The 23,876-nt window shown below is 39.6% G+C and overlaps 1 pseudogene; it reads left to right on the top strand.

Moving 5' to 3' along the window:
- Window positions 1-4,719: 4,719 nt before the first annotated feature.
- Window positions 4,720-22,915, top strand: LOC121449269 (annotated as a pseudogene).
- The last annotated feature ends 961 nt before the right edge of the window (window positions 22,916-23,876 follow it).

The raw sequence follows: 23,876 nt of genomic DNA, 5'->3' as shown, positions 1-23,876 counted from the left end.
TAGTGTAAGATGAAATGACATTGTGGAAAGAGTGTAAGATTTCCCTTTCTGGTTTCAGTCTATGGCCTTACCTACTTCACAGCGCTATTCATAGCCCTTGGAATAATTATTTAAAACATTTTGTAACAAAATCACAATAAATCTGAGCTTCAGTTAGCATTTCTTGGAATACTATTTTAGAACCCTGATTGCTCTTCGGACTGACGAGGGAGGGGGACTTGATTGGGGGAGGGAAATGGGAAGTGGTGGCGGGGAGGAGGCAGAAATCTTTAATAAATAAATGAATTAAAAAGAAAAAGAAAAAAAGAAACAGTAAAAAAAAGAAATTCTTTTAAAATATATTTTATATGCTTCTTTTCCCTTGGTAAATTGTCCATTTATTGCTTTTCCTTTGTAGAAATTCTTGGCATATTGGGATGCCAACTTGTGATGTGTCATATTTTGGGCAGCTATTTTCCTTAAATTAAAAAAAATAAATTAGAGGGTGCTCTTTATGGTCCATGCGCTTGCTTCTGAAAGCTATATCTGCTGGTCTTTTTCTCTACACTATTTTCTATAGCTTTTATGTGCAGGAAGTCAAATGATGTCAATCTCCTCACCCCCATTTTTTTTGTTAAGTGCTAGTTTATTTGCAGTATACACTGGCAGTGATTTGAGATAAAGACTAATATAATATGATCTTTCTTTTTTTTTTCCTCTAGGTATTTTGAAGATAGAGTCTCACTATATAATCCAAGCTGTCTTCAAACTCACGAGTTTCCTACCTCTGCCTCCCAGGGACTGGGGTCACAGTCATGTACTGCCACACCAGGTTGGATAACCATCTTTATAAAGTATTTATTAATTAAGACTTTTTTTAAAAATCCATGCAAGCTAAAGTCATCTGAGAAGAAGGCAATGCAGCTAAGTGCTCCATCAGGCTGGCCCATAGGTAAGCCAGTGGGACATTTTCTTGATTGATGATTGTTGTGGAAGGTGGGGAACACACCTCTTAATCTTAGCCCTTGAAAGGCAGAGAAATGTGAATGTCTGGGATTTGGGACCAGCCTGGTCTACATAGCAAGTTCCACACCAGGCAAGGCTACATAAAGAGTTCACATCACAAACAAACAAACAAATGAGCAAACAAACAAAAAACACACTCACAAGTAAACAAACAAGCCCCTTCTCCAAACACACACAGAAAACATCCAGTCAACCAAACAAGCAAAATGAAACAAAATGAGCAAGTCAGGAAAAGCAAGCTAGTAGACAGCATTTCTGCCTCAGTTCCTGCCTCCATGTTTCTCCTTGAGCTCTTGCCATGACTTCTCTCAGTGATGGACTGTGATATGGAAGAATAAATTGAAACAAACTCTTTCAATCCCAGTTACTTTTGGTCATTGTCTTTATCATAGCAGTAGAAGGCAAGCAAAGGCGCTTTTTCTCCCTTATATACTTAGGGACCTTTCTCTGTAATATGTTAGGTATATAAAGACGTCCTCTTATTTGGGAAGTATGTATCACACTGCTTATGGAGCATGTATTGTCCTTCCATATCCATGATTTTGCTTCTGTAACTTTACATTCCCATGTTTCTTCACAACTCAGAGTACTTTGATTTGTGCCAGAAATTAAGGTGGAAAAAGTCTTAGACGGTTTCTAGCCTCCCTTTCCTCTGCTTGCCCCTCCTGCACAGTCAGGAAATCAAAATTTCACCCTCAGCATCTGGTTCCAGTTCCGGCTAGTAAGACATGAACAGAAAGAGAGGTTATTCTAGAAAGGCTTCTTGAGATATCATACTCTGAGCTTTGTAATAGATTATAGTTTCTTATAGGAAGAAGGCATCAAATCCTATAGTCCTCCTTTCCTCCTAATAGATCACAGGCAAAGATGTAACAGTTTCACTTCCTGTGGTGATGCTATTCATACGATGTTCCTCAAGCCTTGAGATGCATAAAATGAGGTGGTCTCTGGGCACGTGGAGGTGACTTTCTGAACAGCACACACAGTAGCTTGGGGAAGAATGTGAGTATCAAGTGACATGGTTTTAAGCCAGCACTCTTAATGCTGGAACGAGCACAAAATGCTCCCCGCTTTTCTCTATTTGTGTGTCTCACAGTGGCCATAGCAATTTAAGGTTGTCTACTTCGACGGAGTGTGAATTATATTTCACAGCATAAATGCCTTAAAATGCAGACTGCAACTCATTGGATTCAAATGATCCCTTTCAATACTTTCAGCAGGTGCACTCTTCAGTCTCTGAGAATGAAATGCCTGGTTAAGAGTCACACACATACGGAATGGGTTGTATGTACTAGTTCTCTAGCAATTTGTCAAATGATTCCAGTTATTTCCCCTTAGAATCCTGTGCTGTGACTAAATGCCCCATCTCCAAAAATCTACCTTTAGCCTGTGGGTCACATGGTCACAACTTGGTTCCTTGTTGTTTTGGAGCTGCCGTGAAGCAGAACATCATGGCGGGGACATGAGATGGACCAAGCTGTTTACTTATGGCAGCTGAGAAGTAGGCAGTGGGAACAAGAGAAAGAGAAGAGGTGTGGGAACAGAATTTACCTATTACGGGATTGGCCCTAGTGGCTTCACTTCCTTCCACCTGACCCCATCTCCTAAAAGGCTGAGCAACCTCTGGCTCTTCAGTTCCAAACACAGCATCCCTACATACGGAGACTACAAACAAGGAGATGACTGTGGGCTGGCAAGGTGGCTCAGCGGGTAAAGGCGCAGCCCTGGTGGCTTGAGTTTGATCCACAGGACCCACGTGATGGAAAGAATCAGCTAATTTCTGCAAGTTGTCCTCTTTTTTCCACAGGTACACGGTGGCATGCACAGACTTCTGCTCCCCCAACCAAGCTGAGTAAGAGAAAAGCCATAACTAAAGTTAGAGTTGGTCCCGTGTTTGGGGAAATGCGCAGTCAATGAAATAGCACCCAAAGTGTTGCTTCGTGATGCTCTTTTTCTGTTTGTGTCTTTTCTTTCTTCTCATTTCCGTTAATGTTCTCTCCTGTCAGTTCACATGGATTGGTTGCTGTTGCCAAATTCTTAGTCTCTGTTGTCACGGTTTGGCAGCCATTTGATGTCTGTAGTAGCCAGACCAGTTGGACAGTTCACATTTATTATGAAACACATTTTATGATATGATTTATTCTTAGTTTTTTTGCCAGTGATACAATGAGCTAGAGAGGAACTTGCCTTCTTCCCAAAGTTGTTTCATCAAAGGCAAGTCAGTGGAATGAGTAGACATTCTTTTATATGTGTGCATATTTGTGTAAGTGTGAATGTGGGTGTTCTATGCATTTAGATGTGTGGGTATCTGCATGTGTACTCATGTGTGCATATGCAGATGAAGACCCAGAGGTCAACACAGGGCATCCCTTTTGATTACTCTCCATTCTATTTCATCCATCCATCCATTCATTTAGTGTACGCTAGTGTTGCATATATATACTCTGTGTGAGGGTGTTGGATCCCCTGGAACAGACAGTTGTGAGCTGCCATCTAGGTGCTAGGAACCCAGGTTCTCTGGAAGAACAGACAGTGCTCTTAACCACTGAGCTGACTCTCCAGGCCCCTCCACTAGATTTCTTAAGACATGGTTTCTCTCTGAACTTGGAGCTCATTTATTTGGCTAGGGTGGTTGGCCAATAAGCTTCGAGGACCTGCCTGTGCCTGGCTCCTGATAAGGCTGTTTTAAGAAGCCTGTGCTAGGCTTTTGTGTAGTTGCTGGGTATCCAAACTCAGGGCCTTGTACTTATGTGGCAGACATTTTATTAAATGATCATTTCCTCGGCACCTGACTAGCCATGTAATGTTTCTTATCCAAGAGCTTTCATGACTTTGATCTCAATTCTTCTAGGTTGAGTGAGCCCTCGCTGTCCTACCACTGTAACACATTAATATAAAGTAATTCTTGTTCTTTCTCCCGACATTTGTTTACTATAGCAACTAGATAGGAATCAGTCCATATGCTGTGATATGGGTACTGCAGATGCTACAATTCCAGGCTCCAGCCCGTGGATTTGACGGTAAGTACCTTATCACTTCAGAATGAGGTGCTTGATTTGTGAATCCTGCTGGCGTCAGGACTCGAGCCTCAGAAGGTAGAGTATGTGACCATTAATAGTGGGGAAATAGTAACTGGCCATAGAAACCACCAGGCAGACTTTGCAGTGTAGAAACTATTCTTATGGGTTTCAAATTGTCGGGTGGGGATAATGATTTGTTAGGTTTCAGAGGAAATACCATTTAATGTAGTGTGCTATAGATGGAATTAATTTCAAACATGTGTTGAAAGGAACAAACAACAGCACATACATCATTGCTTTGTTTCTATAGAGACTAAAGTTTAAGTATTTTGCAAATCAGGTGCTATAAGCATCCAATGATGAAAAAGATAGGATAAATGTTTATGCTTTCATGAGGTCATATATATAAGTGCATATATAAAATATAAATATATTAAAAAGTACATAAATAAATAAAAAAATACCTAAAATATACAAAGAAAATAAGTTATATTTTAATTTATTAATTATTATGTAATTAATTATACTTACTTATTTTACTATTTAAATCAATATTATTTATATATTTATGCATGCTTTCTCTGTCTTAGATAGGGTTTCTATTGCTGTGAAGAGACACCATGACCACAGTAGCTCTTATAAAGGAAATTATTTAATTGGGTGGCTTATAGTTTCAGAGGTTTAGTTTCCAGAAATGGAATGCAGCCGCAAGCAGGCAGATGGTGCTGGAGAGGAGCTGAGAGTTCTATGTCTTGCAGGTAAGAGGGAATTTTCTATCTCCCTGGTCATTATTTGAGTATATATGAGACCTCAAAGCCCACCTCCACAGTGACAGACTTCCTCCGATAAAGCCACACCCACTACAGTAAATTCATACTTTCCGTTAGTGTCACTTCTTTTGGGGGTCCTTTTCTTCCAAACCACCACATTTCACTCCCTGGCCTCCAAAAACTTGTAGCCATATCATAATGCCAAAATACACTCAATCCAACTTCAAAAGTTCCCATAGTCTATAACAGTCTCAAACTTATTAAAAACATAAAGTTCCAAGTCTCTTCTGAGATTCAAACTCTTAACTGTAATCCCCTGTAAAATTAAAATCAAAAAGATCACATACTTATTATTATATCACATATAGTATTGTACTTATTATTTTAAATAATATTTATTTTATTATTTATATTAAAATTAAACTAATTAAAATATTAAAATTAAATATATAAATATATGAAAGCATACAATTGCTATGTGGAAAAAATAGAGTAAATTAAACAAAGTACCTGGATGACTGTTTAAACCTACTTATTACAGAAGGACTCTTTGAAGCAGAGTTATATAAAATTAAGAGTAATGACTGATAAAAGGTTAGTCACTTGCTGGTGGAAGAGAACAAGGAATCTTCTGGAGTCTAGAACATCTTAGGGCCAGAAGAAGAGCCAACAAGTCATGTAGGGGTTAGCCCATACAGGCCTTTGAAGTCTTAGGCAATCAAGTTGGCATTCTATTTTTATTGGTGGGGAAATAGTAGACAGCTTAAGTCAATTTATATCTACAGACTGATCAAATGTGGGCTTCAGAGCAATCCCTCCCATTGCTGTGTTGTAAGGGTCTGGTTGAATGAAGATCACTTAGTGGCTATGAGCTAACTGTTTGGAATAAGACCAACATCCAATAACCATAGCTGACCATACTCTGTCCTTATATGTACTGACAACAAACTAGCTGTCACACATGCCACTAATTCAGCCATGCATAGAGTCAGTTTCAGATGTGCAAGAGGCTGTGATCCAAAAAATACAAATCATATCAACAATTCTCCAAAATAGGGTAGTTTTAGTTATCCAATGGTAAGGACATTAGACGTTTGCTTGTGTATGGAAGAGCTTGAGTACTTTCTTAGCTTTAAAGTGATCTTCATATTTAAAAATATCAGAAGTAAACATTTTAGGTAAAGAGCCTGCTATTTTCTACCAGCATATACTGCAGTAAGGCAAAGGGCTCTAAGCTTAGAAAAAAGAGGAAATGGAAAAAGGACAAGCTATAGATTTTTCTATCCCGGTAAAGAGATTTTTACCTCAACAAAATGCATGGAGTATAACAAAAATGCCCAACGTGAATGAGTAACTGATGACCTTAGGTGAGAGGGGCGTGGAAGAGGATGAGAGCTGGGGACAGAACTGGGGAGGCCATCTGTGGCAGTCACAGTCTGAGTGAGGTGTAGTATGAGTCCTTACTGGATAGGGGTTAGGCTTAGAGAAAGAGGAGCTGGAGGGAAAAACACAAACACTAAAAGGAAAGAAGGCATCAGGGTTTATGAAGCCAGCCCAGGGAGACACACACTTTGCTGTGTGAAGTCTGGGCAGAGGAGATCCAGAAGGAGGAACAGGAAGAGGAAGGGCAGATAGGTTCATTTATTTGAAGGCAGTGGAAGTAAAAGAAGATGGTGCCAGCATCACATTAGGCTGGGATGTTGGATCATGACGCCATATTTATCTCACTGCTGAAAAGAGCCAGACAAGCAACAGTCTTAATCATAATTGCAGGTGGCCAGTGTGAAGCTGGGAATGCGCTGCAGAGCTTATGATTTCCTCAGCTGAATCCTAAACCATATCAGTCGATCCCAGGGCCTCGGGTTTCAGGCCTCAGGCTTCTTTGGCTTGATCCTCACTCAGTATAGAACACAAATCTTCAACAGTGAAGGTACACTTGAGATGGAGGGATATCCCTCTTTACATGCTGCTGGGACTGTGGTAGGTTGGTTTGAGGTACGTGCTGGGTTCATTTCATATCAATGTTCAACATACTACCTTGAGGTTGACCAAAATTGGGGCAGCTATATAATAGAAATTAGAAAAGACTACATGTTTATCCACTGACACTTAATTCTTTATAAGCACACTGGGTGACATAACGCACAAGTGGCTGGATCCAATACTGCAATGCTATAGTATTAGGAGACATAAACTTAGACAGGGAATTGTTCCTGTACATTTTGTAACAATCATTTCTTTATGGTTTATAGAATAATTCATTTGTCTTGTTCATTTATTTGAAGGCAGTGGAAGTAAAAGAAGATGGTGCCAGCATCACATTAGGCTGGGATGTTGGATCATGACGCCATATTTATCTCACTGCTGAAAAGAACCAGACAAGCAACAGTCTTAATCATAATTGCAGGTGGCCAGTGTGAAGCTGGGAATGCGCTGCAGAGCTTATGATTTCCTCAACTGAATCCTAAACCATATCAGCAATCTCCTTTCTCTTGACCTCTCTTAAAAGAATCTCTAGTGATTGTGTGTTATAAGGATAAAAATTAATAATGTGGACTCCTGCAAGATTGCCCAGCATCAACATGGTCCAACTATGTCTGAGCAGCATTTGAAGACTTTTCAAACTAAAATGTAAAAATTGATGTTATCCCATTTCTCATTCCTAATCTCTGAGAGCTAGTTTGACAAAAGACACAGGCACCATATCCCTGAGCACGTGGGGTGCTTGCACAGCACAGTCAAAGTGGCATATTGTCCTGTGTTAAGATTAATGTGGACTAGTTTCCCAGACATTAAAGGACTTTAAAGCCCTTGTTGGCAGAGAGAGAATGCCCGAGGATAGTCTTGTGCTGGGGTGTTGTTCTGCTGTGGAAGGAAACTTGAACTACAGCTTTGTAGCTGGAGGCACAATGGTGAAATACTTATTGGAGTCGAGGTCTTTACAGATTTTATCCTTCGGTATTTAAAACAAACCACTCAATTACAAAGCCTTTCTTGAGATGGATTTCCAGAGGGTGTGGTCAACTTTCTGGCAACATTAGATTGGATTCAAGAGTTTTAAAATCTGAACTTCAAACCTGCTGGATTTCCATTTGGCTTCAGATTCTCTTTCAAATGGTTTATTGCTCATTGACTCAGCATTCTCCAGAAATTAAAATATACCAGGGAGGAAGCAGATATGCTATGGAAAGCACCCCCACCTGGAACTCAATTCGTCTGGAAGATATATCTTGCATATCAAAACAAGTTATGAAGCACTCCAGTATAGTTAAAGTGTGTGTGGAGGGAAACTTTTGCTTGGATTAGAATCTAAATTATTTCAGTCTTTTTTTATCCCTCCCCCTCAAAATGCTTTAAAGTTCCTCTTGAAAGAACTAGCAGTGTTCTTTGGAAATTTTATAAGATTCAGGTGTTTTCAGCCCCTCATCTGATACTGAGAAAACTCTTTTCCTTGCGAGGCCCCCTAGGACCTGTTTTGAATACCTGCTACTGAATGCACACATTTTGAAGGCTAAGGCAAGGCCTGCTCCACGCCCTTGTGCCCTTGATATACACACCACAGCCAACATTCCTCCACCCAGATTCTTTGCTAGCCACAGCCACCACGAGTGTTTAACATCCATCTTTACCTTTTCTTCCTCCTTTGGTCTTCAAGCCAGGTGAGCTATAAATTGAGGTAAAATGTACAGCTGGGTCAACAAAGGGGGTCAGGGGGATGAAACCATTTCCTATCCTTTTTCAGGACGTTTGAAAAACACAGTTGGCAGTGTGTGCATGGGGCTGGGGGATTGAAGCGGGAAGCACGATTGAGCATATAAATTAAATATTTTCACCCCCACTCTTTTTTGATAGCCTGGGGGTATTAAGAATGTGTGTTTTGGAAGGGCTCAGCAAGCATTCCAACGGTAAATACCTTCCTGTTCAGTGTGTTCGAAGTCAAGCTGTCTTCTGGGGTTGTTTTAAAAATATGTGTGAAATATGTACTTTTATTTCAAGCCAAGTCAAATGTTTTCAATCACCCCCCCAACACACACATTTGCTTGCCTCCCTTCCCTTCTTTTCCTGTCATTTCTTGCCCCCCAGACAGTAAAATATACCCTGAAATATGTTTTTATTTTCGAAAAGGAAGTTTAGCGATTAATTATGAGTTACATGTAAACATATAATATTGCCCTCAAAGGTATTCACCACAAACCTGGCCAGTGTTGTTCCCAGCTGGCATTCTTGAGCGCTCAGTCCTGGGCAGGAAAAGTCAGAGAAACATGCACAGAAACCAAGTATTTGGCTCCTGCACAGCTGGGAACCAGTGGATAATTGAGGGTGAGAAACGGTCCATACTCTTCACCCCAGTGGGGATGAACCTATAATTCCCAAATTGTTTGTGTAATTTTCTATTTCTACCACATCAGAGACAAATATTATTTTGTACTGCGTGTTCCTTGTAGACTTTTTTTTTTTTCATCAGCAAAGTCCAATTAAGATGCCCGAAAGGAAAACAGCATACCTGGGGCCTTCAGACCTGGCAAGAAATACCACAGATGTACTCAGGAGGGAAAATATAGACCTCTGCTGGAACCACAGGGCTCCTCTGCAGAATGTTTCTCTTCTGTTGATAGACTTCAAAAGCATAGATCAAGTGAGCTAATTAGAGGACTCTCTGTGATCTTCAAATTCAATATCAAGCTGTCGAGGAACCTTTTATATTTGGCCTGGGCTGCTAAGGAGGCAACAGATCTCCCATACAGAAGGTCTCAGACAGGGGTTTTGTGTTCCCAGTCTTCCCTTTGAAGAAGCCAGTTAAAGTTCAGGAATGTTCTTAGACAACTATATTTACTAACAGCACCAGGTGTCAGGGTCGGTCTTTTCCAAATTTAAATTTTATTTATTGTAGCTGATTATTTATATTATTTTATGAATTCTATGGCTTGTGTGGAAGGTGGGGAGGGAAAGCCAACTCTTTCAAAAATAAATATCGAAGGGTAATTTATTCAAAGAATGTGTCTTGATATGTGATTCTAGGTTTTTAGGGTTTGTTGTTTCCGGGTATGTTTAACTCAGCAAACACTCATTAAACTATTGACTGTGCAAAGCTCAATGCTAGTTGCTGTTAGCAGCAGCTAATGACCTGGAAGTAATTCAGCTTGACCCGGTCCAACACTCTTTTATTATAAAAAGTTCTCCGAATAAAATATGGCTACGAGAGAACTTTCTCGGCATAAGGACTGGCATTTAGTGTTGAAAAACGATGAGCTAGCCAAGCAGCATCTTGTAAAGATGACCACGTTGCAGTCTTTTGGCAAATCTGTGTGTATTGCCCTTAGTAGTGAAGGACTTAAAACTTTTTTCATTAGAAGTCCTGGATAGAAAAGGCGCTCTCTGTCTCCCATTGGCTAGGCTTCGGGAATTTTATGTGGAGCACTTACAGAAAAAAAGGAATAAAGATATTCAACTTGGGAGGCAGAAGTCAAACAGTGTGTCATCCTATCAAAATTCCTCAAGAATCAACAGTAGAAGTACTGGAACCAGTTAAGACCCTTAGCCCAATGCTGCAGTTTATAGTACTTCACTGGCCTCACTTAAAGGGCTTGTGCTCAAAGCAATCCTCAGTGTTGGCAGATGTGTGTATGGAAGGTCTCCTATAGCCTGGTACAAAAACTGTTTAATTCGGTGCTCTCATGGTCACATCAACATATTAAAATTCTAATGAAACTTTAATAATACCTCAAATTTTGGTAAAATGCTGCTGTGGAACAATCCTTCTATACACTTAGAAAATGTGTTGCTTTCATTGTTAATAAAAAGCTGATTGGTCAGCTGCTAGGCAGGACTTTTGGAGCAGAGAGAATGCTGGGAAGAAGAAAGGTGGAGTCTGTGGAGTCTTGAACCAGATGTGGAAGCAGCAATAAGGAAGTTCATAAATGAGGTAAACGAGCCTCAGGGCAGCACAGAGATGAATAGAGATGGGTTAATTTAGTTGTAAGAGTTGGCTAGAGACAAGCCTAAGCTATTGGCTGAGCATTTATAATTAATAATAAATCTCTGTCTGGTTATTTGGGAGTGGCTTCCGAGAGACATGGAAAAACTCCACCGACAAAATTCCTAATACTTATGAATGAGTACTAGTTAAACATTCCTAACCTGGAAAAACATACATTTGGAGACTGGAGAGATGGCACAGTTCACCAAAGCTCTTGCCCAGCAAGTATAAGGACCTCATTTTGATCCCCAAACCCATATAGAAGGCCTGGAGTAGTCACATGCATATCTTGAACCCCAGCACTGTAGGGAGGCAGAGTGTCATTTGGGGATTTCTGGCCACCAGCTCGGCTCCAGGTTCAGTGAGAGACCCACTCTCAAAGGAATAAGGTAGTTATAGAACAGGACACTTGATGTCTTCTGGCCTTTGTGTAACAACACATGTACACACATTTGTATAACACACACACACACACACACAAATCTTGAAGTGTTTCAGAATCTAAAACATTTTAAACAACAATGTCATGCCACAATTGGGAAATTTCACATCTCCTCTCACGTGGCAGGCCACTGTGGAAATACAGATATACTAGAAATTATCCTTAAGCTATGTGAATAAGTTTCACACGAAACTAAGTCAATCTTAAGTTTTGCATCGAGCCTTAACTCAAGATATCTTCATTATATATATGTAAATATCCCCAAATCTGAGAAATGCGTGAAGTCCCAAAGATTTCTGCTGCCAAGCATTTTGGATGAGGAGTATTCAAACCCACAGCACCGTAGACCTCACCACGTAATGAAGGGGTCACTCATTAGGTTGGCTATATCCTGAGAGCAGATCACAGCGAGTAGAGAATAAAAGAACAGAAGAAGGGCTATTACACGTGACATGAGTTCTGAGGGGTGACAAGGGCAGAGGGAGGCCTGAGAAGAAAGAAGGGACAGAGGAATAATAGGAGATACTGCAGAACTTCACTGTTCTTTATGGAAGCCATGAGCCACATAGGATGATCTTAACTAGTGAAAAATGAAATGCCTTTTAAAATTAAGCTCCTCTGGTGGCCCTTATTTCACTTTGGGTGTTTGTCATTGATGGGTAGTACTACCGTACTGCACACCACATGTAGAGCATTTGGATCACTGCATTAGGTTGTAGAATACTCCGTAGTTGTAGTTTTTTTCTCTGCATGTTACCTGCTAATGATGCTTTTATTTTATTGCCAAAGATCACCTTGCATGCTATTTTTGGAGTTTAAGTACATACTTGATCGTATTAATCTATCACGATTTTTAAAAACTTTCTGTCAAAATAATGTTTCCTAGTTTATTATGGACATGATTATGATACTTAAAAATCATCATAGCAAAATCTTTCATTTGATTCATATACTTAGAATATTTAAAAATAAATGAAATAACCAGGTCAATATATTGCTTAACGCTTTTGAAAGACACCAGAGTTTTTATGTTGATTGTCACTTTTATGGGATCTAGAAACACCTAGAAGGCACACCTGTAGGCATGTCTTTGAGGAGTTATCTATAGTCAGTTGATGTAGGCAGGCTAAGGATGGACATACCATTCCAAGGATGCATCTCGGGCCAAGCAAAGAGGAGAGACAAGCTCATCACCACCACTCCACGCTCTCTGCTCCTTTTCTGTGACCACCAACTGCCTCATGCTCCAGTTCCCTTACCCTCTTTGCTACAATGGAACTTGTCCCCAACCATGAGCCCAAACAAAGCCCTCCTCTTTAAGGCTATTCCTGCCAGTTATTTTGTTGTAGCCACGAGACAAGTGACAACTCTGGTCATAGAATAGGCGTGACAAGATGTCTCCACACATTTCTGTTTGTATTTCTTAAACAACATGGCAAGAGTCAGGTTTGAAAGAAAAAGAACGATACCATAAAGAGTGAAAATAACAACAACAATAACAACAAACAACGAAATAGCTAGAAAGACAGCACACTCTGTCTCTGTGAGAAACAAGGCTTCATATTTGAAAAGAAAGAGCCATTAGGATAAAAAAACCCAAAAACTACCTAACAAACATATTTTCAAAAGAATACTGTGACCTAATTTCCCCCCATCTGAGTGATATAACCCATTAAAACTAGTCTTAATGTGTAGGCTCTAAAATAAGAGAATTTTTGGTCTCTCATTTTTAATAGTGAAATAAATAATTTTATATGAGATAATACATTTTTATTTATGGTAAAATAGATAATTCCCAGACTTAGAGCTCTAATGTGGGTAGGTATTGCTTAGGAATTTCACTCCCTTGCCATAGATCTCCTAAGGTAACTTACTGTTATGTCCATTAGACAGAAACAAAACGGAGACAGGGAGAGAAGGAGCTTTTATCACAGCTCAGGAGTGAAGGCAGGATTTATATATATCTGGCTTCATCAAGGATAATAAAAATTAAGAATCCATTTCTCTAACCACTGTACCACCTTGCTCATAACTATTTTATTCAATCCTCCTACTAACCCCTGCTACCAGTGCTACCAGAAATGTAAAATCTGAACCCCCAGAATGAATGTGGAAATAAGGTTCTTGTAGATGTACTTCATCAGGTAGAGGCAACATTCAATAAAGATGTTGAGTATTGAATGGTTTCTCATTCCATGCAGCTAAAGTCCTTATAAGAAGATGGCCATTTGTAGATGCAGAAGCAAGAGGAGAAAGCCACTGGAGGTGCAAAAAAGACACACTAAGGTTATGTCACCATAAGCATCTAGAAGCCAGGAACAAGCAAAAAACTCTCCCCTGTAGGCTTTATAGGAAACATAGTCTTATTTCAAGCCATGGTATTGAGTTTCCAAGCCTAAAGACCCAAGGCAGTACATTTCTGTCATTTTAAGGTCTGTGGTACTTCATTGTAGCAGTCTTCAGAGACCCATAGAGCAAGTAATTTCAATATTACAGGGTCTGACCAGGCACCCAAGTGGCCCATGACCCACTCCACAACCCCAACCATTGCTGTTTCTCACTTAATTTGCCAGAAGCTTAGGTGATACCCAGCCTTATGGACGGAAGGCCAAAGACAATGTTTACAATTGCTTCTGTATTTGAAATATCAAGTAACACCCTTACAAAGTAACATTTTATCGGATTTGCCAACATTATATCCAGTTTCTGGGAAGCTAATAATTGTATATTTTTGTTCCTTTGGGAAGGCAGTGATTCACTAAGTGAGTATGAGCTATCATGGTATCAGGTAACTGTATTTACATTTGTCTGCCATGATAGGAAAAACTATCAGGCCTTACAACATCAATCAATTACCCTGGAATTTTTCCTTTTATACTGATTTTCATTTCCATGTTTAGTTTTGACTGTAGTCCGCCCAACTTCAGGAAATCACGATACTTCTTGGCTTTAAAAGAAGATATAAACGAAATATACAACTTAGTCAAAATATGGTTTTCACTCAAGGTTCTCAGAATAAAACTACCCATCCATTATCTTTATTAGAAATTCAAAATATTATTATTATTTGATTTTTCGAGACAGGGTTTCTCCGTAGCTTTTTGGTTCGTGTCCTGAAACTAGCTCTTGTAGACCAGGCTGGCCTCAAACTCACAGAGATCCGCCTGCCTCTGCCTCCCTAGTGCTGGGATTAAAGGTGTGCACCACCACCGCCCAGCTCAAAATATTATTTTTTAAATCTTTTTTATCATGCTTAAGGAGATGATGCTAGAGCCGGGTGGTGGTGGCACATACTTTTAATCCCAGCACATGGGAGGCAGAGGCAGGTAGATCTCTGTGAGTTTGAGGCCAACCATGTCTACAAGAGTCAGTTCCAGGATAGGCTCCAAAGCTACAGAGAAACCATGTCTCCACCCCCCCCCTCCAAAAAAAAGAAGATGATAGGAATTGAAAGGAATTTCTCACACTCTGTCTCAATTTTCCCCTGTCTTTTTGCACACCTCATTCATTCTCAGACAGAACATATACCGTTAACAACCAGTGTTTGGAAATCTATAAACAACTTGTTTTAAATATGGAACACTCCTTTCCCCTGGCATACATGACTTTCAAAAGCAAAAGAATTTTAGCTTTTAAAGCAAATGTTTTAAAGGATGTCTTTACCAAACTGAGCATTGCACAATGCTTTAACATGTTGTTGCATTTGAAGTGTACAAAGACTCAATGCTGACTTGAAAGGGAGGTAACAAAAAGGAGTCTGAGGCTCAGAGGAAATGATGCCGCAGGCTCTGCTAAGTGCCACTTTGGGAACTCCAGTGCTGGGAGAAAATCAGAATGGATTTTCATGTGGGCTGTGAAGGGAAAAGCAGGAAAGTAGGTGGTTTCCTCAATGGAGGGAAACTAGATAAGGGGCATTATGGACAGGATGCTATCATCTTACAATTGTACCAGGGCTTTCCGGAAAATCTTTTGATATAAGCTAACCACTACCCACTCTGACTACTCAACACTCTGAAAGAGCCTCTAGAGACTGAGATATTCTAAGCATGAAACTTACAGCAAACATTTTAGTGAAAAATGGTTGTAAAATTTCTCACTAATATTTTTCCATTTAAATAGTACAACACAAATACTTGGATTTATTGAACCAAAAAAAATGGATGCTTAAAATGTATTCCCTTTTGGATTTTATTTTACGTATTCATCTTTGTAGGATGGAGAATAGAATCTTGAAATGTTGCCCAGTTGACCACGACCTCTTGATCTTTCTATCTTGGCCTCCTGAGTGTTAGTGTTACAGGCTTGTGCAGCTATAGTGGGCTTTTTTGACTTTTATTAATGTTGAGATTTATATAGATATAGATGTGAATATGCATGTGTGTGAATGTGTATACTATATAATATTTGTGGTCACTGTCATATTACTCTGTAGCAATGCTGTTTCAGATAACTTGATAACCTTTATACTATAAGTAATTTTATTATATTCATTTATTTTTATGTGTATTGGGTGGGTACTAATGTCTTGTGTCATGTATATGAGAGCCAGAGGACCACTTACAGGCTTAGGCATCACCTTCTACCATGTAAGTCTTGGGGAGTAAACTCAGTTTATAAGGTGTGGTGGCAAGTGCCTTTACCTACTAAGTGATCTTGCTGGTCTTCCTTGTTCAAACTTGTAAACCTAGCTATTAAAAATTATGAAAATGAGATGTATAGGTCTTATATTTTGCTATAATAGACTATAACAAATTTATAATTTAACCCAATACCACTTTTTCATCAAAAAAGTTCAGTACAGATCTCATGGATCAAAGTCAATGTTTGTTTTGGGAGGCCTGGAGGAGAATCCTTTTCTGAACCTTTGCTAGCTTCTATAGACTGTCTGCAACCACTTCTCTTTAAAACAGTAGCAGGACTGGGAATCCTTCTGGTATAACCTTCCCCGAGCTTTTCTTCTGTACCCCTTTACATTCTATGGACCTTTAAGATTACATTGGATCACTCCAATAATTTATGGTGATCTTATTTTTAAAATAAGACAATGTACACCATAACTCCAACTCCAATCTTCCTTCCTCCTGACATGTAAGGTAGCGTGTTTGCTGGTTCTCAAACTTAGGCTGTGGGCATCTCTTGAAGAGAAGTTGTTCTTCATATTTGGCCAACCCAGGAACTTCCTGCAAGTACCTGAGTAATTCTTTCTCTGACAGAGCTGTCCAGCTGAATCCAGGTCCCATTGCTTCATGTAAATTTACGAATTAAACAAAATTGGTTAAACATATGAAAAAAAGTTGAGTGTTTCCTTGTGAAATAAGAGACCACGACAGTCTTTAAATAGACCAACAAATGAAACTCTCCCTCTTATGTTTTGGAAGAGTGCACCAAGATTGAATTTCTAAAGCAGCTCTAATACTTGGAGGCACTCATCTAATTTTTTTTTTTTTTTTGCAGGTAGTCTGACAACTTTAAACTGTCAGACAAATTATCTTTCTCTCCAATTATTTTTAGCACAGGAAATCATGATACCTAGAGATCTATGTTCCTTTCCTTCTCAACATTCTTGACTTTGTTTTTCGGCGATCTCTGTCATTTCTAGGGGAGACTGAATCTTTGGTCCTTGTTCTTTATAACAATGACTGTGACCTGAGCCAAACTTCCATTGGTGAATATAGTGCCTGGTTTAATGACCTCTGAGCTGTTGAATATATTTTAGTTCTCTCTTAAGTAGGTTTGACATGTGTTAATTTACTTAAGATTTGCACCGTGCCACAGAGTTCAAGGCCAGCCTCAGAAGCATCAGTACTTTTGAAATCCTTTGATATGCCTCTTCTATAAAAATCTCTGTTCCAATAGTGAAATGGAAAGGGATGAAAAAATAAAGTAGCTTTCTGATAGACACAACTTTTTAGCATCTAGAGTAGAACCTTAGAGAAATCGAGACCAAAATATTTCAAACGGAAAATATGAACCATGGTGAAACATTTCTTCATTGAGACACATGAAACTTTTACCTCACAGTGTTTCCACCTTGTAAAATGTTTCACCTATGATCTCAGGATTTCCATTTCAAGTCTTCACCAGCATTGCATGAAAGAGCAAGGAAGGACTTGACATCATTAACTTGGTTGCCCTGCCTCATAAAACAGGACACATCTACCTGTTTATAGTGTTCTGCTGTAGAAGTACCAGTAAGTTGTGTGTGTGTGTGTGTGTGTGTGTGTGTGTGTGTGTGTGTGTGTGTAGGAACTCTTCCTACAAATTTCTTAGTAGAGTATGAAAACTCAAAGTTAATAAATAAAGGTAATTATGTGACAACACAAGAAGATGCACATATTTGAAGGTATTGGAACCTAAAAGTCCTGCTATAATCCCCAATTTAACAGTAGATTAGTGTACTGCATTTAAGGGCTACATAGGTTGAATTATTTAAATTTTCTTACTTTTATTTTAATTTGTAGCTTTCCCTGGATTATCATGAAGTCTGTCACATAATATGAAGGAATTTATATTTTTCATATACAGAGTCTAGAAGATGAATAGTCTATATAATGAGCCTAAAATGGTCTTTGAAATTTGGAAATTCTGCTGTAACACTGAGGTACTTCTTTTCTTTGATCTCATTATTATCAGCTTCCTGTTGTGTGTCTTGTACAGTCTTTGGCCTCAGAAGAATGTTGCAGTGAGTTTGGGACTACACACCAGATCAGGGCTTCTTTCTGTTTATCCTGCTCTCTGGAAAACTGCAATACTGAAAATGGCTTTGTGGCTTTTTCATTGGCGGTTAAAGCACAAAACATAACACTTAGTTGTCTGGGCACTGGGAAGCTCTAGACCACAGGGGTGGCCAGTCAGATATTCTGCATATCAGAGATTTACATTAGGGTTTCACAACAGTAACAAAATTACAGCTATGAAGTAGTAATGAAATAATTTTATGGTTGGGAGGGGTCACCAAAACATGAGGAACTGTATTTAAGGGTTGCAGCATTAGGAGGGTTGAAAACCACTGCTCTAGACAAAGCTGTGCTCCAACTGATAGTGCCTGGCTCTGTTTACACATAACTACCTAGTGCCATAGTGAATGACCCACAAGTGTGTGTGGAGGGTGTAAATTTGCACTCCCAGGCTCTTAGGAGAAGGAGGTAAGAAGGGACATATCTTCTCAAAAGTTAGTGTACTTAATGGGTCTTGCAAAGTGATAGCTTGTCACGTATGCAGACAATATTGGTTGGATTTAATTAATCCAGTGAATGAAAATATTAGGTATAGGGATGAAGTGTGCTGTGGGAACTGGAATGTATTTTTAGTAGACCTGCTGTATGTGTACCCCTCTGTTGTAGCATTATTTAACACTGACAACAAGAGGCATGGCATTTACAATATCAATAAGGAAACAATTCAGGAAGATCAAGCCACTGTCTATGTCAGAGTTAGAATTCAAAGTCAAGTGTGGTTCAAAAGCACTTGCCATGGCCACTCTACCATGGTGCCACTCCACCCAAGAGGAAGTCATCATCCAGATCTGTGTGGTGTGCACCAACAATTGCAGACACAACCACTGTCAGTGTAAGGAACTTTACATACACTGTAGACATTTGAGGAAGATAAACCAAATGATACCAGAACTGCCATCTAGCTCGGAGTTCCAGAAGACTTAGACTTTAGGTTTGAGATTTTCTCCTTGGTCCTTCTTAATCTGACCTAGTTGATGCTTTGCCGGCATAAACCACCTCCTCCCAAGGATTCCATTTGCAAAAACAAGAGGACCCTTGAGGCCAACAGCTACTTATTTATTTTCAAATGTTTTAAATTAAAATAATAGTGTGAGGCTTTTCCTGAACTGTCTTTCCGAAATGACCCTTGACAGGAACTGGGAATAGTCTTGTCAATGCAGCCATTATCTTTGGGACCAAAAGGGGTGTGGGAGGGAAGGGGGAATTTCTGAGTTCTTTGTACATAGGAACAAAATGTCTGTCATTTAGTTAAAATAAATTATTGATTTTTAAATCAAATCAAAATATTGAGTCAAACAAGTGGCTACTGTACTTGAGTTTTCACTCATTTGTAAGGACTGTTTTGTTCCCTACTGGTTTATGAATAGTGGGGGGAAATAGGTTATAAATAACAAAAACATGTTTCAGAATTTATGAAAACTGGGAGGCAATTATAGGACAGTCTGAAAAAAAGTTTAAATTGCCATCAGTTCCCAGAAAAAACATGTGATCCTTTCTTGCCTTATCAGGTAAGTAAGTGGACAGAATGTTTTCAAGTCAGTTTTGGAATTGACTCAGTTCCTTTTTCCATTGCAGCCTGGTGCACAAAGCTCAAATTATTCCTCCACACCTCCAGAGCTTTCCCCTTTTCATGGGAACAAAGTTTTAAGTGTGTTCAATATCAGTCAGTTTTCAGGGTTTGGGATGGGGAAAGTTGCAAGTGACTGACTTTAATGGAATAGGCCAAGAAAGCTAGGTACAAATTTAGAATAATGACCAATAGCTTTGGAAGATCAAATATTGGCCCTCTCCCCAGGAATTAAGAGATTATGTAATTTGAGGGAATTTTGATATAGTTGCTTAAGGATCTACAAAATGTGTAGGTGTGCACGTGTGTGCGCGTGTGTCCATGCATGCGTGCTTGCATGTGTGTGTGTCTGTTTGTGCCCTGACAGTAAAAGCAAAAGATCACATTTCCCCTCGAGCCCAAGAGTCAAAGCTGGTTGTCACCCCAGTCCTGTCCTATGCTTATCTGCCTTTTCCTTTCCTTTCAACATGATAGATGCTGTGTGTCCTTTGGGTACCTTCTTAATTTTGCCCGTACGGTTTAGCAGCTGATGTGGGCAAAGCTGGAGCTGAAAAGGAATTCAAAGCCCTTGGTGACTGCCTGGTTAAGATCTACAAATCTGATGGCCTTAGGGGCCTGTACCAAGGCTTTAAAGTATCAGTCCAGGGCATTAGCTTCTACTGAGCTGCCTGCTTTGGTATCTGTGACACTTCCAGATCCCAAGAACACTCATATCTTCATCATCTGGATGATTGCACAGTCTGTCACTGCTGTCACTGGCCTGACGTCCTATCCCTTTTACATGGTTCGCCGTCGTATGATGATGCAGTCAGGATGGAAAGGGTTGATATCATGTATACAGGCTCAACTGACTGCTGGAGGAAGATTGCTAGTGATGAAGGATGCAGGACTTTTGTCAAGGGTGCATGGTTCAGTGTTCTGGTGCCTTTGTGCTTGTCTTATATGACAAGATCAAGAAGTACACACAATTATGTCTTAGGTGTTCTCCCCGAGAACAGACATACTGTATAATAAACTGTATCTTGAATATTCTGGGCAGATTTTCTGGCTTTGTCTGTTTTATCAATGGCAATTATTTATCAGATGAGAAGTGGGAGGCAGTAATATTCATCTGACCACTTTTCTTTTAAAGCCATTTCCATAGTGACAATAATGATAGGACTCAGTAATATTTTTATTTCAGTCACTCCTAATATTAAACATTGAAGAAATAAAAACTAACTAAAGATAAAAGATATGTGTTTCCACGTAGAAAATAGAATCCAGAGACCAGAACAGGGACTATGTCAGGCCTAGGTCAAAGTGCCATGGGCTGATTTTGTTGGAGACTGACAAAAGTAACTCCATGTTTGCTGCCAGAAAGCAAAACTTTATAAAAAGGCTGGATTTTTGGGGAGGGAACGGATGCCCCTGGGTGTTCTTTCCCTGACTTCTTTTCTTTCCTGAGCTACAAGAGTCTAGCCCCTTTTGGGCTTTGGTGATTGTGTCATTGGACATGTATTTCGTGGTTACTTTTCTTTACCTGGGTACTTTCTTCCTTTTCTACTTTCCTCATTATTTTGTGACTTCCCTCTCCTTACCCTTCCTTAGGAAACACTTAGGCACTCATTCAAATGAACAAATGAAGCAAACCAACAAAAGACAAAAGAACAATGAATATCACAATTGATCTCGTAAATTTTCCCCCGCAAAATTTTGTTTCAAGAGTAAATTTTCCCACCACTCAGCTAGAGGAGAATATTTTCTTCCTGTGGTATTCTCTTACCCAGTCTCCAGAGAGATAAGTTCTGTTCCTTCTGCTTTGAACCTCAAGCAGGTTCAGTTAAATGAAAGAACCACCACTGACTGGCTTCAGAAATAGCCCCTCTACTTCTGAATGCCATACCCATTTTACCCAGAATGCCATACCCATTTTACCCAGAATCCACTTTTGTTTCTTAGGCTAATTTATAAACTCTCATTTAAAAGATACCATTCACTCTGAAGTCTTGGTAGCATGTCCCTTGTGTGTCCTTCAAAAATATCTCTTATTTTCCCCATAATTTATCACACCCTCTTGTAATTCTGAATTGGATTGTGCACATCTACCTCCAAATTAGGCAACTTTAAGGAACACTGGTGTGGAGGGGAGGAGGGTCTGATCCATGATCTCTGTTAAAATTTCTCTGATGCTTCTGGTTCATAGAATAAGGAATGGACCAACAGCGCCATAAAGGGGGATTGTCTGTGTATTTCATATATTCTCCATTGTGAGTTTAGGGCCAGAGATGTTCAAAAACATCTCTGAACCAATTGCCTTGGTATCTCCAATGCTTGAATAATTTTATCTACTATTGTTCATTCAATCAAAGGCTACATTAAATTCTATAGGATTTGGAAATTAGTAAATTACTGTCTGCCTTCAAAAAAACTATAGTTGGATAGGAGTGAAGAAGATTAGAGAAACATACCAGAAATTCTGACATCTTTTTTTTCCTCATCACTGGTGAAGATGTTTCCAGTGGTTGTAAAAGTGCCTTACAGAGAACATTTATGGCAGTGGTTCTCAACCTTCCTAAAGTTGTGATCCTTTAATACAGTTCCTCATGTTGTAGTGACCACCTCCAACCATGAAATCATTTTTCTTACTACTTCATAACTGTAATTTTGTTACTGTGACAAATTGCCATGTAAGTATCTATGTTTTCTGATGGTCGTAGGTGACCCAGTGAAGTTCAGCCCCAAAGGGTCTCACGGTTTGAGAAACACTTGTTTTCTCACAACAATTCACTCTTCTTCTTGGATGCAGAAGCGCTCCACACCATAGTGCAAGGGCTCGCTGAAGGGAAGCCTTGGGAAAACTCTGCTTTAAGGCCTTTGGAAAACTGCCGGGGCCTTCTGAGTTCATTCCAGATGAGCTGTCTTCCTCTGCTGAGCAGGGAGGCAGGAAATGTTTTCTCCTTCTGAAGTGAGCAATGCAAGGGGCCTGTGAGGAACGCACACAGGGCGACATGCTATCAGCTCTTGCCAGCTGTTTGCCATGATCTTTTTCATTTTTCATGGGGACATCAAGTTCTTTGGGATGCTACCTCAGATTTTACATGTAAGACAAAACAAACACTTCCCGTTGGCCTTCAGAGGGCAACTTCACCGAAGGCTGAGCTTTTATTTTCCTTCAGAAGAGGAAGAAACAAGATTTGAAGGAGTACTTCCATTCATCACATTATATCCCAGAGACAGCTGATAAGGCTATAAAAACAAACAAAAAACAATTTTTTAAAAAAAACCTTTATTTTTAAATCCTGAAAACAGTGAAGCCTGTCCAAATAACTTTCCCATCTTGCACTGCTCCTGCTTCTTTTTCTTAAATGAACGTCAGTGGTCTCGGACCCCTAACAAGGTCATCCGAGAACAATAGCACTTTAGCCGCTGCTGACATTCTCGAGGTCCTGTTTAGAAGGGTTTGATTTGAGCTGCTGGAGTGTGACCTGAGTCACTGCACAGGATGCCAGGCAGGCTAAAGAGTTGGCTAGCCTCCAGAGGGGCTGTTATTGTAGCGAGTCTCCAGGTTAAACAGGCATCTAGCCCTGGACACGCATGGGCTTTGTCTGGGATTCACTGCCTGAACAGAGACAGGCTTTGACCTTTAAATAACGATGAGCTTAGATTAAATTTGGGCAGAATTTGCCAGAGACCACCCTGGAGAAAGGCATGAAGATTTAAAGGGAAGACAATGAGGCTACAGGAAGATAGACTTAGGTTGAGTCTCATTTCCTCCAAACATTGCGGGGATCATCTAAGACACTTAAGTTCTTTGAGGCTTAGATTTCTTGTGTATTGAATGTAATAACTGGTGTTATTCCAAAGATGAAAAGAACTAAGATATATTACGTACTTGGCCCTGGATGGCATCGGACAGGCACATTTCCTTTCTCACCACCTTTGCTTGAAAACTGATCAGTAAATCCTCTAGCTAAGCCACACAAAAATATTTTTGACCTATCTGAAAGAAATGTGATGCCACTGATATTTTTCATACACATTATTTAAAAATAACAGCTAAAAGTCATATTATATGCCCATCAGAAAAATGAGTTAATACTCTCCTGCTCTCCTGGTGTTATAGGGAACCCTTCTGTAGAGAAACAAGCAGAAATCACATTTGAGGAAGTTAGAGGCAAGAGTTTATAATTTTGCCATAAGCCAGGCAATATAGCAGTAGGTTTAGTCACCATGTGCTAACTGTGAGCAAGTGTGTTTTTTTTTTTTTCCAAAAAAATGTTTAGAAGCAATCCTAGATTTCTTGTAGCTATGTGTTTGATCTGCTGGGGCTCAGATAGAAACATGCCTGGAGACAGAGTCATTGTACATAAACCTTG

Source organism: Microtus oregoni, unplaced genomic scaffold (genome assembly GCF_018167655.1).
Source record: "Microtus oregoni isolate MIOR12 unplaced genomic scaffold, Mior012 000006F_ref0000085, whole genome shotgun sequence".
NCBI classification, from domain to species: Eukaryota; Metazoa; Chordata; class Mammalia; order Rodentia; family Cricetidae; genus Microtus; species Microtus oregoni.
The sequence above is the reverse complement of the archived record's forward strand: the minus strand, read 5'-3'. Positions and strand labels throughout refer to the sequence as shown.